Here is a 16,194-nt window from a genome sequence, read left to right on the forward strand (position 1 = left end):
AACATTTTGAATGCTTTAGAGCGTTAATGACCCCTAAAAAGAATACAATTAGTGGGGTCATGCTTTTCAAATTCTCTTTATCTTTACCTTTTTTCCCCTTTGTAATGATTTTTAGATCATGTTTCTAAGATTTTAAAGTGTCCTAAACGATTGGTGCAATATATTGGTATTTAAAGAACCTTTTGGCCGTTGGGATGAGTAGTACAATGATCATAATTCATAAGTTGCAAATTAATAACGAAAAATAAATAAATAAATAAATAAATAAATAAATAAAAAGGTTTATGAATATTATGTCACAGGATAAAACTTATATCACGCGACTGAGACAAAACAAGTGGGCTCCACTGGTATTTATAAAAAGAAAGTGATGCACAAACTTCAATTAGACTGGGGGATGAGAATCAAATATCCTGTAACATGATATTGGATTTCCCCATAAATAAAATGATTATATTAGGAATGATATCATTTATTTACTTGATATCTTTAATTTTATTAATGGGTATTTTATTTGATTTTGTTAGTATACTTTTTTTAATTAATTAATTCATTTTTTATCTTAGGAATACTTTCACTTACTTGTCAATTATTTTTTAATATAATAATTATTTATAGAGATCAGCATCATCAACATAAAAAAAAAGAATGATAATATGATTACCAAGAAAAAAAGAATGATAATAAAGATTATCACTCTTATAACTTAATAATACACACAATAAACCATGAAATTTTCAAGCTAACGTTGAATCGAAAATAATTCATACCATCAATTAGGGGGTGTTTGGTTTGTTTCCAAGTTTTATTTTTAGTTGATATATTTTAATTGTAATTATAAAAATGTCATATTATTCTCGTTCTATTTTTTGTTTTTAAAATTATGGATTGGACATTATCATATAATATATTTTTTTCATAGTATTTATTATTTCATATGTTAAAAGGGAGTTAATGAAGATTGGCACACTTGATCCAATTGTCCAACGTCCACTCATGTTGGTGATGGTTTGGGTTCTATTCTCATTAGGTTTGTTTTCTGCTAATCTAAACTTTTTATCTACCACAAAAAAGAAAAAAACAATGAGAGATTGTTTGTTGAATAAATATTTTTATTGAGCCCATTTAAATTTTAAAAAAGATGACCCATAAAAATGAGATTTCTAATCGAGTAAATGTTACAAGTAATCTTGATCTATTTTAATATAATAATCAGTTCTATATATGAAAATAGTTGCAAAGCTTTAAATTGTAGAAACCAGAGCATCCCATAAAGAAAAGATAAGGAAAACTGATTTAAAAAAATAAAAGTCTAGACATTATACACGTACGATTGAAACGCTACGAATTTGATTCTTTCTCCCCTCATTTTGTTTCACCTTCATAAGTCATAAAAGTATGTTGTATAACCTATAAACTTATATATTAGCCAATATATATATAATTAATCCTTCACTACTGAATATACTAAATAATAAGCACTACTAACTAAACGACACTATAGGGTTTTGCTTTATAATAATTCCTTGGTTGTAGCATGCTCTTGATGATTTATAATATTTTGTGAAGCAGCAGCAGCAGCAGCCTATAGTGGAATGCTTCTTCATGAAACAACAATTGGTACACATTTTTCAATTTTTTTCGCTTGCTTGATCCTACAAAGATTTAGTCTACAAAAGTCCCTTTCTCTTGTCGACTTGTTGCAATTAATGGGGATTAATTCAGTTCTCTGTCCCTCTTCAGGAAAACAACCTTTGTGATGGGATTGCTATAAATAATAATAGAATATCACCAATTAATGTTTGAAGGGAGAAATATTCACGTACAGTTTCTTTCAGAAAGATGTTTATTTGATATTTGTTTTAATTAATCCATATCTAGTTTTAGCATACGAAATTATTAATGTAGTAGATAAGGACAAATTAAAGATGTATGAAAATGATATTTGCACGTTTAAAAACTATTGATCATAATAAGATTTGCTATTTGACAAAGGAATTTGGGCGGTATCCCGTAATCTTGCTCTAATGGGTACAGTGCTCGAGGACTTCACTTGTGGACTATGGTGAGTTGGTGACAATCACTTTTATATAAAATAAGTGAGGGTGAGTTAGTGGACTGCATGAGAACAGTTATATACTTACCCATATACCATACTTTTTAATCTAACATGAGGAACCAAAAATGAGGAGAGTATACATATTTAACTTAATTCTAGTAAAACCTATCTCTCTAAAAGCAACAACTTCAAAGGGATACTATAAAATTATGAAAAAAAACTTCATTAATTCACTTAAAATTACAGAAACACCTTTCATTAATTAAAACGACGTAGTTTTTGGATAGCTGTAGATAACCTTATCTAAAGTGGTTATAAAAATATTTACCCCTATATATATATATATATATGAGCTTTCATTTTTGCAGCTGCTATAGAGAGCAATTTATGTAGCTAATACAAAAAGTGTGGGCCCCACGCGATTTAAAAAAAGAAGAAGAAATTCCAGGATCCGCATGCGGTTTTGCCTGCTATTTCTGCAGCAACTGCAGAAATAATTTTACCATATATATATAAATATGAGAGAATAGTTTCTCTTGTAACAGGAGAAGTTAAACTTCTCATTCTCTTACCTAGGGGTGGCAATTTATGACACGACCCGCCAACCCAACCCGGACCCGACACGAAATTTTCGTGTTCGGGTCAACCCGTTTAATAAATGGGTCGTGTTCGGGTTGAAAAAATATAACACGAAAATATTCGTGTCGGGTCACGGGTCAACCCGTGAACCCGCTCTGACCCGCAAATATATATTTTTTTAATTTTTTTAAGGTTATTATGGTAATTTTATTGAATGATATAAAACAAAAATATACACTCTAGGTTTCAAACTACCATTTCACTCTCCGCAGCGGCGCTCTCTCCCTCTGTTTCGACTCCCTTTGTATCTGGATTTTCTTTCTTTCCCACTGTCTTCACTCTTCTCAGGCTTGGATCTTCCTTTCCCACCTTCGTACCTGAATTTTATTTCTTTCCCACCTCGTTGACTCGTTCCTACCTTCGTATATTGCAATCTTCCTTTCCCATCTACTAAAGTTTCACTTGCATTTTTTAATTCTTTGCAAGCTTTCAATAGTGGAGGTCATGCCAAATCATATGCTGCCATGAAGAACGCTGAGAAAGTCTTTGGAAGCTTTTTATTTTTTTATTTTTCTTTTAGCATTTAGAATCTTGTAATTTTGATACTTTTGCATACTTACGAAGAAAAAATTATTCTTTTTCGGTGTTTCAACTTTCAAATTGTACTGGAACCTCTAGATTATTTTTTTGTTTGAAGAATTTTTTTTTGTTATATTACAATCAGATTTGCTGCATTTTTTTTGGCCAAGTTGTGTAATAAATGGATCACACTTATATTATAAGATTTTTCGGGTCGTGTCGTGTCAACCCGCAGAAAAAATGGGTCGTGTTCGGGTTGAGAATTTTGACACAAATAATTAACCGGGTCGTGTTCAGGTTGAGTCTATTCGTGTTCGTGTCAGACACAGGTCGACCCGAACCCGACCCACGAACACGATTTGCCACCCCTACTCTTACCATAGAAAATTCTCTTTCTCTTTTTTTTTTGTGTGGGGTCCACTTGTTTTTTTATCTCACAAACATGAGACCAAAAGAAGTATAAATATAATTTCTCTTTTTTTTTTTTGAAAACTGTAAATATAATTTTTCTTGTAATAGTAGAAGTTAAACTTCTCCTTCTCTCACCATCGAAAATTCTCTTTCTCTTTTTTTTTTGTGGGCTCCACTTGTTTTTTTACTCACAAACCCGAGACCATACTTCTCCTATACGAAGAGAAGTATATATATATATGTGTGTTTTATAATTCTCATGTTGAAAGAGAATTGAAATCTCATGTTGTAGAGACAAAAAGCATGTGGGACCCATGTGTTAGAAAAAAATTATATGTAGGACCCAGGTCAGCACGGAAATCGAAGGGTGTGTAGGAAAATTGTAATTCTCATGTTAAATGAGAATTATAAATCCCTATATATATATATATATAAAGAAATAAATAAAACGACGTAATTTTGGGATAGCCGGAGATAAACTTATCTCAAGCTGTTTGAGAAATATTTTTCCCATATATATATAGGAGAATGATCCGTTTACAAATTTTTTTTATACATTTTTATAAATTACACTATGTACTCTCGGAGAACATAGTGTAGTTTGTAAACAAAAAATTTGTAAATATAACCCTCCCATATATATATAACTTGAAGATATTTGTTGGTGTAATTAGATTGCTCAATAAGATTTTTAAAATCCATTGGAGAGACTTGTTCATTTTCATCGGAGTAATTGAAGAATACCTTGCAAATTCTTTGCAAAATTTTCTTTGCTGGTTGATGCTGCTAATGCTGCTGTGATCTGAGCCTTTTGGGGTAGAAATAGGTTTGGGTTGGATTTCTAGGGCCCTGTTTGGACGGTTAGAGATCTGCTTGGTTTTTTGGCAAAGGAAAAAACATATCGTAGATCTTCCCTATGAAAAGGATTTTAATGAAAGGCAAATCCCAACCAAAGCTCGTCCTATTCAAATGAGTGGTGAACTTCTTGTCTTTTGTCAAAAAGAAATTGCTGATCTCATTGCTAAAGGTCTACGATATGTTTTTTCCTTTGCCAAAAAGCATTCGGAAGATCAGAACAGATTGTATTTTGGATTTGTTCAAGCAAAACTTTGATCTTTTGTTGAACTTCAGGCTGCTTTAACTGATTTTCAATATTCTTAAAAGAAATTTCTTCTTTAAGGAAATTGATTTGTTTTTGTTTGTAATGGATAAAATTCAAATCTCTTATGATGGGTTTCTTAAGAAATTTAAAAACAATTGGTTTGTCCAAATGATAAGTAATTATACCCAGTTTTCTTGGGTTTAAGAACCCTAGAGATGGAAGAATTCAATACTTTATATTGAATCCTAAAAAGCAAAGCTGCTGGAATAGATCCGGATTTCATGTCCAGACCACTTGTCTCAATGTTCAAAGTTAAGACATCCAAGATATTTTTATCTTGAAGACTAACCATACGATCAGGATAACAATTGAAAAAGATTGGTCCATTGCTTAGGCTTGTTACAACAGTTCCAAGTATAGAATCTGTAAATTTGTTATGCCTTGTATCACGAAGGCATAGAAGAACAGAAGCATTTAGACCTTCAATTCCAAGAGGTTTAATAGCCACTTGGACACATCCGATGTGCAAATAGTTATAACTTTGTTTATGAGTTTGTATAACCCAAGAAAACTGGGGAAACTACTTTGTTCCTTACTGACATGTCTAGAGCAAATGTCACTGTTCCCAAAACCATCCGTTGGACTGACATAGTCCTACCAGATAAATGGAGGCTTGAGAAGGCAACACCTGCTCAACCTAGAGATACTCCAAACTTTAGAGAAATCAAGCAGTTCCCAAGTGGTGCTGTTGAAATAATCTTCGATAGAAGAAACTGTCCAGGCTAATTCATAGTCCCAATAATTATATCCAATTGGATCATAAGGCTGGGAAAATTTGGTTATTTTATTTGGATTTCCATATTCTGCTGGGGTGATCACCTTGAGAATCTGGATGGTTGAATGAGTAATAAACTCAGGGTCTGAACTTGCAGAACTGAAAGAGTTTCTTCTATCGAAGATTATTTCAACAGCACCACTTGGGAACTGCTTGATTTCTCTAAAGTTTGGAGTATCTCTAGGTTGAGCAGGTGTTGCCTTCTCAAGCCTCCATTTATCTGGTAGGACTATGTCAGTCCAACAGATGGTTTTGGGAACAGTGACATTTGCTCTAGACATGTCAGTAAGGAACAAAGTAGTTTCCCCAGTTTTCTTGGGTTTAAGAACCCTAGACCCTGAGTTTATTACTCATTCAACCATCCAGATTCTCAAGGTGATCACCCCAGCAGAATATGGAAATCCAAATAAAATAACCAAATTTTCCCAGCCTTAACTCTTTCAGTTCTGCAAGTTCTTCCAGGTCTGTTCAAACTCAAGATTTTCGTTCTGAAGATTTTCAATCTGCTCTTTCAAGGAGATCTTTCTCTACAATCTCTGAACCTAACATATCATTGCATACACTTCAAAACATTGGAATTCAGCACAGCAAAAGTATTCCACTGTCAAAAAAGAAGTTTTAGCAATTGTTTTGTGTATTTCAAAATTTCAATCTGATTTATTAAATCAAAAGTTTTTAATCCGTGTTGATTGCAAATCTGCAAAAGACATTTTACAAAAGGACGTAAAGAATCTAGCATCTAAACAAATTTTTGCTAGATGGCAAGCTATCTTAAGTGTTTTTGATTTTGAAATTGAATATCTCAAAGGCACCTCAAACTCTCTCCCACGGCGAGAAAACAGGCATCAGACTACCATTACTCAGGAGACAAGCTTTTGTTAAATGGTGGATAGAATTTGATGCACGACAATTTCATTTCAAACCACATTCTCCAACTAAATCCCAAAAATTTTATGAGTTTATTCTACTTGATTCAAACTTAATCCGTGTTGATTGCAAATCTGCAAAAGACATTTTACAAAAGGACGTTGAGTTTTATCAATAATTTGATTGGGAAATTTGTCAGCAAATTCAATAGCTCTACAAATTGGAGTAATAGTCCCTTGATAAATAGTATGACCGAGGAACCTGATTTTTGTTTGAAATAGATTGATCTTTGATTTAGAAAGAGCTAAACCACTTTTCTTAATTAGGATTAATTAATCAATTAACAATTCAAAAATTCTATATCCCAATCAAACTCAATGTAGGTAATTTTGACCTTGAAGTTGATCCTGATGGCATTCCTATAGTCTCTGATGGAAAAACTATTCCAGATGCTGTTAATCAATTAATCTTCACCATTATCCAACATTTCATTGGTGATCCACCAGATTTCATATCAAATTTAGAAAAGATTTTTGCCGAATACAAACGATTGAGAAGATCTTTCTTATTTGGAATCGGATACCGAATCCATTGAAGAGCTTGATTAAGAGGTTTGTAATTGGTAACTAATCGTGGAGTTCCACGCTCAATTTCAGATTGCTTGCTTCAGAACAATTATGAGAAGTTTGATAGGCAGTTGCAACCATAGTCATATGGTGCATTATATTGAGTATGTTATACTCTGATTGACCATCTATGTTCCATTCATAGACGTTGTTACCATTAAAACTTTTGAAACTTGTATTCTTTTCTTCAAGTAGAAGATCAGGAGCAGTTGCTTTTTGGTAATAAAGTTTGGAAGGGTTTCTCCAATTATTAATACCAGTTATAGGATTAATTTTAATTTCAGATTTGTTATCTGACTCAGGAGATTCATCATAATGATTCAGAAAACATCCAAAAAGCATCAAGCCAGCTGATCCAGAAACCTCCCTTTTCTTGAATCAAAAGGCTCAGATCACAGCAGCATTAGCAGCATCAACCAGCAAAGAAAATTTTGCAAAGAATTTGCAAGGTATTCTTCAATTACTCCAAGAAGAAGCTGAGATGAGGTAGGATCCTTTGACACCGGTGTCAAATTTAAAATTTGACACCTCATCTGAGAGTCGTTAGATTAAAAAAGATCAATGGTGTCACATGCTTACAAATCAGAGTCGTTGATCTTTTTTGATCTAACGACTCTCAGATGAGGTGTCAAAGGATCCAGCCTCTATATATATATATATATATATATATATATATATATATATATATATATATGAATATATATGAAAATAATATTTCTTCTGCCGTGGGAGATCATCCTTCCTCCCGGAGCCTTTGAAAAACGTGATTTCAATTATTTTTGTTTTTTATTTTTTAATTGCGGACCCACCCCCTTGTGTCTGTGACAACAAAATTTTTTCTTGCTATCGCAGGAGAACCGATAATCTATATATATATATAGAGAGAGATTGTGAAAAAAATCTTGATTAATTATCGATATATCTGGATTATTTATATGTAATTATATAATAAAAATTACCGGATCATCTTTTATTATTATTTTTTGGGTTCGTTTTTTCTGCCGTTACTGCGGCTAAGTTATCTGCAGTAAGTCCAATACGACGTCGTTTTTGGGATAGAAATCATGTTATTTTTGTAATTTTAATTTATTTCAGGGTTATAATAGTCTTTATATTTATAATTTTTTAAAATTTCAATACCAAAATGACGTCGTTTTAGGAATAAATGCAGATAACTTATGTGCAGTAACTGCAGAAATATTTTTCCCTTATTTTTTAGTTTTTAGATTTTGTGATCCTAATTACCCTTTTGAGATAAATTAGGTGTTCGATGTATATTCATATTTCGAATAGGAAAATTTCTTCCACTCAAACTAATTTCGAGTCTTCTTCAACTATAACTCCATCAATAAGACAATAATGGATATATAACTTCTAATCAACTTTTATCCGTCCAAATATTCTACTCTGGCTACACAGGTTTTAAGTCTTGAACTTTTTTTTTTCTTTTTTTTCTTTTTAACTTTTGCCCATTTGTTTTGGTAAAAGAAAATACAGAGGAGAAATTGCCCGTTTTAAAGTCAGAGCATATACCACAAAGCTTGATGAAGACTTAAAGCATTATTTATAGATGAGTGAATTCAATAAAAAAACAAACGCAAAACCTTTTTTTTATATACTATTGAATGATTTAATCTTATTGGTTAAACAAACCTTTTGCATCTTTCACTTTTTTTCGTGTGTCTTTCTCTAAAAAATATCTAATAATTTTTGCGGGCTTTTACCTGTCTCCTGGTCGAAAACAAATTATTGACAAAAAAAATTAAGGTCCGTTCTAAGGCTTTAAATCATTGCAAATGCTTATATGTTTGACAGCGCATAAAATTATTAAAAAATCAGCTAATAAAATTTCATTTTTAATAGTTTATATCCAACATTCCTTAGTATCTTATCTAGATTCTCATTCTTTTTACGGATGATAGAATGCTTACGAAAAGGATGGTCTTGATTGCAAAGTACCATTCATGCGTCCTCGCGTTCAAATTCGATACCGAAATAGCAATGTAGGCATCTATCTCGGACATATAATTATCAAAAGAGTAGAGATTTGAATTTTAGAGAGATCTTTAGGTACATATAATTGTCATGCGTGGAAAAAGAAAGTTGATATCTCAAGAGAAAAGATTCTAATTTAATATTTAAAAATTTAACCAACCTCAAAAAAGTTATATGATATGAGGTAATAGTTGTGATAGTGAGTAATGTTCTTTATGAAGCTGGAAAAAAAGCTCTAGAAACTGAAAGGTGAAAGAGGCACGTGGATGAGCCCTTACACTCACATGAGCGCGTGCAGTGGCGAATTTAGGAATTTTTTCTGTAGAGAGCTAAAAATTAAATATTTGTTTTTCTCTTCAAACATAATATACGAGAGGTCAAAATATGAAAAATTAAATATTTATTCCTCTCTTCAACCACAATATGTGGTAGGCCGAAACATTAATTCAGAGAACATAACTCATAAATACCTCTTTTAACTTGTTATAGAGAGAAAGAAGGAGAGAGATAGGTGAAAGATGTCACAGTAAAATCTACTATCAATTTGAAAAAAATTACACCTTTTCAACCCCTAAAATGAACATTTTTTATGCAAAGAAAACAAAGAAAAAGATAAGTGAGCAAATGTTTAGATTTCACAAAAAATATGTACTAATTATTATAATCTAAATAGATAATTCAAAGCAGACCTCTCTCATTTCTTAACCTCTTTTTCTATTTACTCATTGTTAGCCCAATAAGAAAAAAAAGCCAAAGATAAATCAGAAGAGACAAATTGCCAAGAAGCACAATCACCAAAATCCTTCTGCCCCTCACTTCCCTCTCTGTCACGAATCATCAGAAAAGGAGAGGGATCGAAAGAATAAGATTCATTCTTTCATAAGATTCTCGGACTTCTTATTTTTATTCATGAATGGGAAGATTTGTGCTAACATCTAAGCATAATAAAAGTTGAAACTGTAAGTTTCAAGTCGAGGTTTAAACTATAATTTAAGGGGAATGTTATATTTACAAATTTTTCGTTTAGAAACTCTTACAAACTATACTGTGTCTGATCGTCATACTTTAATCAAGAGTGTATGATTGGTCATACTTAGTGTAATTTGTAAAAAAAAATTGTAAACAGATCTTTCCCCATAATTTAATGCTAATTGTTACTACCAGGTCTGTGCCAACAAACAAGAGCCACGTAGCTAAAAGAATTTAAACTAAGAGAAACCATGTAGCTCTATTGGTGGTCACTGATACTCCCAACACTGTGATGTAATCTTAAATAAATCTATTTTTTGTTAAAACAAAAAAGACAAGAAAGCATTAAATCTTGGATTTGGTAATCGTGACTTTCTTTTCTCTATCTCTTAACTCTCTCTAAAACCCCCATACTAAACCCTTAGCTTACTTTTCAATTTGACAATTTGACAAGATCTAATCATGGTACTGCACTCTTTCTCATTCTTTTTTGTTTTGTTCATTTCGTTAACTTTCTTGGAGGGAGAAAAAATGCAATCAAAGTTAGAGAGGTTTCAATAGATACAGGACCTGAGAATATAAAGAAGCTCTATAAACTCTCTGCGGTGGGAGAAAACTAGTTCACATTAATGGAGAGAAAAAATGGAGGTTTCTTGCATTATACTTATGTTAAAAAAATTCTTCAAATTTTGAGGGGGGCGGCTGCCTACCCTAGCACCCCCTGGGTCTGCCCCTCCGCGCGCGCACTCACACCCACACACAGACACCCACACACACATGCCCCCTTACATGCACACCCACATACGGTTAATGGTTCTTAATCAAATAACTCAAAGTTTTTATGCTTAAGGCTTCATTTGATAGTTGATTAATTCTTGTGATTTTAATCTTATAAAACATGATAAACTATGAGTTTATCATTCTCTTCTATCGGCGAGTGATTGAGATTTCATCTCTGAATCCATCCCTATTAGAAATATTTTTTTTCCGTCTCTAACCCATACTTTTTTAGTAGTTACTAGTGGGTTGGATTAACCACCCTTTAGATATTTCTTACCACATAAATAACGTAAAGTTGCTTTTTTTAACATAAATATTCAATCTAGATAACCAAGCAAAAAGTTCGTGTTTTTGCAATTTCATGAACAATAACATTTAAATACAAAATTCAGTTCCTAAATCCATCTCAATTAGGGACTCATTATTTTTCGTCCCTAATAGGGATGGATATTTTCCATCCCTATTAGAGACAAATTTAGGGATAGATTTTAAAAACGATAAATATTTCATCCCTAATTACGTCTCAAGTTGAGACGGATAATATTTTCTCCCTAATAGGGACATAATATATTTTTCATCTCAAAATCTGTCTCAATTAAATACAAAACTTATTTCTTTGCTAATTCCATTCCAAATAGGGACGAAATATTTGTTGTCTCTAAAATTTGTCCCTAATTCATAATTTTTTAGTGGGGATGCCGTTTGACTCAAAACTAATCTTATACTTGTGTCGTGTGAGTCATTTTATGTATTCGGATAATGGGAATACCTAAAAAAACTTAACTTGTCCCAAAAAAAAAGTAATTAGAATCACGGAATAAAAAAAAAACACAACTTCCCAAAGGTTTGTTTTACGTAATATATCCAATAATGTGTAGCCGAGAAGTGTTAATTATTTAAATATAAAAAAATTAAAAAATTATTATGATTGAATAAAATGATTTTCCTAAAGTAGGCATATCTTTTTATCTTATTTATTTCCATACAATTCAATTAATAAAACTATATGTAAATTAGCAGAGAAGAAAATAGTTCTATTGTTGCTATTATCAATTTATCATTAATAAAACATTGAAAAGAAAAGTTAGGCAATCTTTTTAAAGGAGGCCGTAGGTTTCTTGTAAGTTAGGGAAGGCACATAAGTTTGGATTAATTCACTACAATTTTTTGCTAAAGAAAGGTCAACTTAATTTTTGTCCCCTTCTTTGCATCTTTTAGAGCATGAATTAAGGATAAACTTATTCACATCTTTAAAAGCCTTTGCCACTTTGTTAGCATTACTTCTTTTTTTTTTTTTTTGGTTAGCATTACTTGGGTCACTTCAGTTTGTTTATGACTTTTCTTTTTCCTCCTTTCTTTTAAGAAAAAAAGAAAGAATAAAGAATAAAGAATAAAGAATAAAGATCCTTCATTGCTAGTAGTTATAACTCAAAGGATAATAATGTTTAAAAAAAGGGCGGTGTTTTATTCTGCTAGTCCAGCAATAACAGCTAGCAACCGAAGGTATTTTCTCAAAATTCAAAGTTTTGAATACTTTTGTTTAGATAATTTTATCTGTTTTTAAGGAGTTTAAAAGAAAATAATTTTGATAAAAATATTAATTGGGGCAGGTTATTCTTGTATCCGTATAAGAATAAGAAGTTGTACACTCATTTTTTTATTCATTGATCCACTTATATCTAATGACTCACGTAACTAAAAACTTAGAGCCATTATGTATACGTAAAATTAACGGTCAAGATTAAGAGTGTAACTTACATCGGTATAAATTCATCCTGACTCATATTAATTATATATAAAGAAACAATCATTTGAAATTTGTTAATAATTATTGTTTTAAGAAAAATGTTATATATACAAACTTTTTGTTTACAAACTCTTACAAATTACATTATGTCTGATTGGTAAGACATTCTTGAATAGAGTTTGACCGGTCAGACATAGTGTAGTTTGTAAGTTTGTAAAAAAAAAAATTGTCAATACAACCCTACTTTTGTTTTAATATATTCAGCAAAATATAGAACCGTAATTGGATATTAGAGTTTAGAAAACTCTCGGTTGATATTTTCAGCAAAAACTCTTTGGAAAAAAAGCTCGTCTATGAACGCATAAAAAGTTTGAATTCGAGGAATAATTATCAGGAGGAAAAGTTTTTGCCAACTTGAAGCAAGCGGCATATTTTTGAGGTGATGAGATCATGACTGCGACAATACAAAGGGATCAAAGAATATTTTCTTTAAAAGCTATAAGAAACTCGTGTTGGACACCAAATATATGGACAAAGTTCATTCCAAACTTGGCATTGGAACTTATGTATGTGCTCATTCCAACTAGCATGATGCTTCTTGTTGATATATATTCATACTAGATTCTACGATTTTTGCTTTTTAACTTGTAATATCTTCATGATAAAACCAGGGGCGGACCCACTAGAGGGGCTAGGGTGGCCCCCGCCCCCTCTAAAATTTGAGAATTTTTTTTTTATAATATATGTAGAAAAATGTGATGATGAAATTATCGTGTTGTACACGTTTTTTTTCCTTCAGGGGGGCATTTGGTTGAGGAGAAAAAAAATTTATCCGAAAATCACGATTTTCAGGAATATGATAGGAATATGAGTTTTCTGGGAATGTTAGCAAAATGTGTTTGGTAGACTAAAATATTCCCGAAAATATTGGGTTAATTTTCTTAATGCTATGTTTAGTCGTATTAAATTTTTCCTTCCATAGAAATTCTAAAATACCACCCCCTGGATGATATTTTCAAAAAAAAAATTACACACAAAATAAAATCCCGGAAAAATCAGATTTCCGGAAATTTTTTAAAAAACTTGTACCAAACATGGATAAATATGATTACCACTCCCAGTTTCTCAAAGATCCTAAAAAATGCCTCGTACCAAACGGCCCCTCAGTTCCCTATGTTTCTGCCCACACTTTTACCTATGTTTTTCCTTGAGAACATCATATCATCCTCTCTCTCCTTTCCGTGTTCTGTCCATTACCAACCTCCTTCTTTAGCCTTTCGATTTTAGTTGTGTATTAAAAAAAAAAAATCTAGAGCCAAGCAAAATCAACTTCCACCTTCCTAAGATCATTGCATGTATGTATAGTCATAGACTATCTTTGATTACATACATTAAAAAAGAAATTATTTTGAATTTTAGCACGGATTCAATTATATATGAGTTTAATAATATGAAAACACGTAGAACAAGAGTAAGTGAAGTGATATTAATTTCTGTAATAGATTTTTTTTCAATTTTTTGTATATTAAATTTGTATTGTATTTCAATTACTTTTATTTATGATATAGTATTTTTTATTTTTGCCCTCTCTTATTAAAATTCCTGCGTTCGCTACCGGATAAAACGATTTTGAAACCAAAAGCTTTTTGACGTACAACTAATTATCTTTGCAGAATGTTTACGCTATGAATAATTCTTCCACACACCTTTTCAAGTCCTTTATATGTATTTGAACTGTATATTTTAGATGCCTTGGAGAAACATCGTCTTAGTGCTTGTGCTAATTAATTAATTACGTGGAGTAAAACAACCTCTTAATTAGATAAAATAAATTTATCAAATTGTGAAGTTTTAAATTTTTTCATTTATTTCATGAACAAAGCTACATTATAAAATTGTATAAATGCAAAATTTATACATTATCTCTGAAGCTTACACAAAAAGTATAGCTATAGATTTCATAACCATTCCTACAACTCCTTTTTTTTTTTTTTTTCTTTTTTCTGATTTTGTAAAGTAGGACTCCCCTTCACAATTTGAATCTTCTCTTTTCTTTTGTAAAAATATTGAAGACCAAATAATTTTCTTTGAAGGAGACGTACCTTATATATGTAAGACTAAAGCTGAAACAATAGTACTATATGCTGACAACTTTAGTCTTGTATGAATGTACCTGAAACAATATATGTCAGGGACAAAGAATTGTATGAATGCCAAGCAATATTTGTGTCTGTGAAAGTCTTGTTTTAGAAACAGAAGGCCTGTAATTTTGTATTTGCTTTTCTGAAACAAAACAGAAAAAATTGGATTGCGTATGGAAAGTGATATAAACATGTGCTTTCCTTGTTTTGGCTTCATTCCTTTCTTAGATTAAAAAAATAAAATAAAATAAAAAAATAAAAAAATAAAAAAAATTGGGGAAAGGGAAAATAAGATAAAAGACAATAAGGGAAAAAGAAAGAGAAGAGGGATTGAAGAGGAAAAGAACTAACCTGCTCGACGGACGGGTCTTGCAGTCCCCTAAATGATCGCTCAGTGATAAAGGAGGCAGGGGTGGAGAGGGGCTCGCATCTGATTAGCTAGTTGGTGAGATAATAGCTTACCAAGGCGATGATCAGTAGCTGGTCCGAGAGGATAATCAGCCACACTGTGACTGAGACACGGCCCATGCACAGACTCCTATCTGGAACATAGTAATAACAACGACTTTAATCTTCCACCTTGCTTTTCTCCATTCTGTTCTAAGACACATTGTCGTCAATCTATATCCTACTCCATTAAGTTTTGTTTAACTACCTTTTCCCGCTAAGTTTCGGTCTATCTCTACCTCTCTTTGTGTCGAGCTTTTGGTAACAAACTTTTGATTTTACAGGAGCATCGAGGGACTGTCTCATTACGTGTCCAAATCACCTCATGCTCCCTCATATTTCAGTTGCTCATACTACTCGTACATTAATCCCTTCTTCTTTTATTTAATGCTGTAACATATCTTTAGTTTTTTTCTATAATTAAGGTAGAATTTCGAGCTTTTTCTTTTTTAGGGATACGAAATTTGAGTTTGCAACCTTGTATCAAATTTCTCACCATTAATATATCCCTAATGGCATACAATTGTTTTTTTATATAATAAGGAGCATAAAAGACGAGTCTTAAGCAATGGTAAAATTGTTTTTTCATTGAAAGGTCATGAGTTTGAATTCAAAAAATAGTTTTTTTTTGGAATTATGTAACAATAAGATTGCGTATAAGGATTGCTCTCATCTCACCCTCGGTTAGTTGGAGTTTAATAGGAAATGGTTTATATAATAAGAAGCATATAAAATAAGGGTTCATTTAATCTTATGTTACATGAGAGATCTTCTCTCATGTTGTAGAGATACATATGGTGGGGTCTGCCATTTAAAGAAAAAAGAAAGAAAAAAAAAGGAGTGTCACGGTTTTCGATGGATGTGTAGGAGATAAAACTATTCTTATATTGCATATGAGTAGTTTTTCCATAAAATAATAAATAAAAGGAAAAATATCCTTATGTATGATGATGAAAAATGAAATTTCTAACAACGTAATCTTCACAAACTTCTTATACATGAGTAAGGTTATATTAACAAACTTTTTTTTTACAAACTTACAAATTACACTATGTGA

This window comes from Gastrolobium bilobum, unplaced genomic scaffold, assembly GCF_033153095.1.
Source record: "Gastrolobium bilobum isolate Gb01-03AN ecotype WA unplaced genomic scaffold, APGP_CSIRO_Gbil_v1 utg34599, whole genome shotgun sequence".
Taxonomy (NCBI): Eukaryota; Viridiplantae; Streptophyta; class Magnoliopsida; order Fabales; family Fabaceae; genus Gastrolobium; species Gastrolobium bilobum.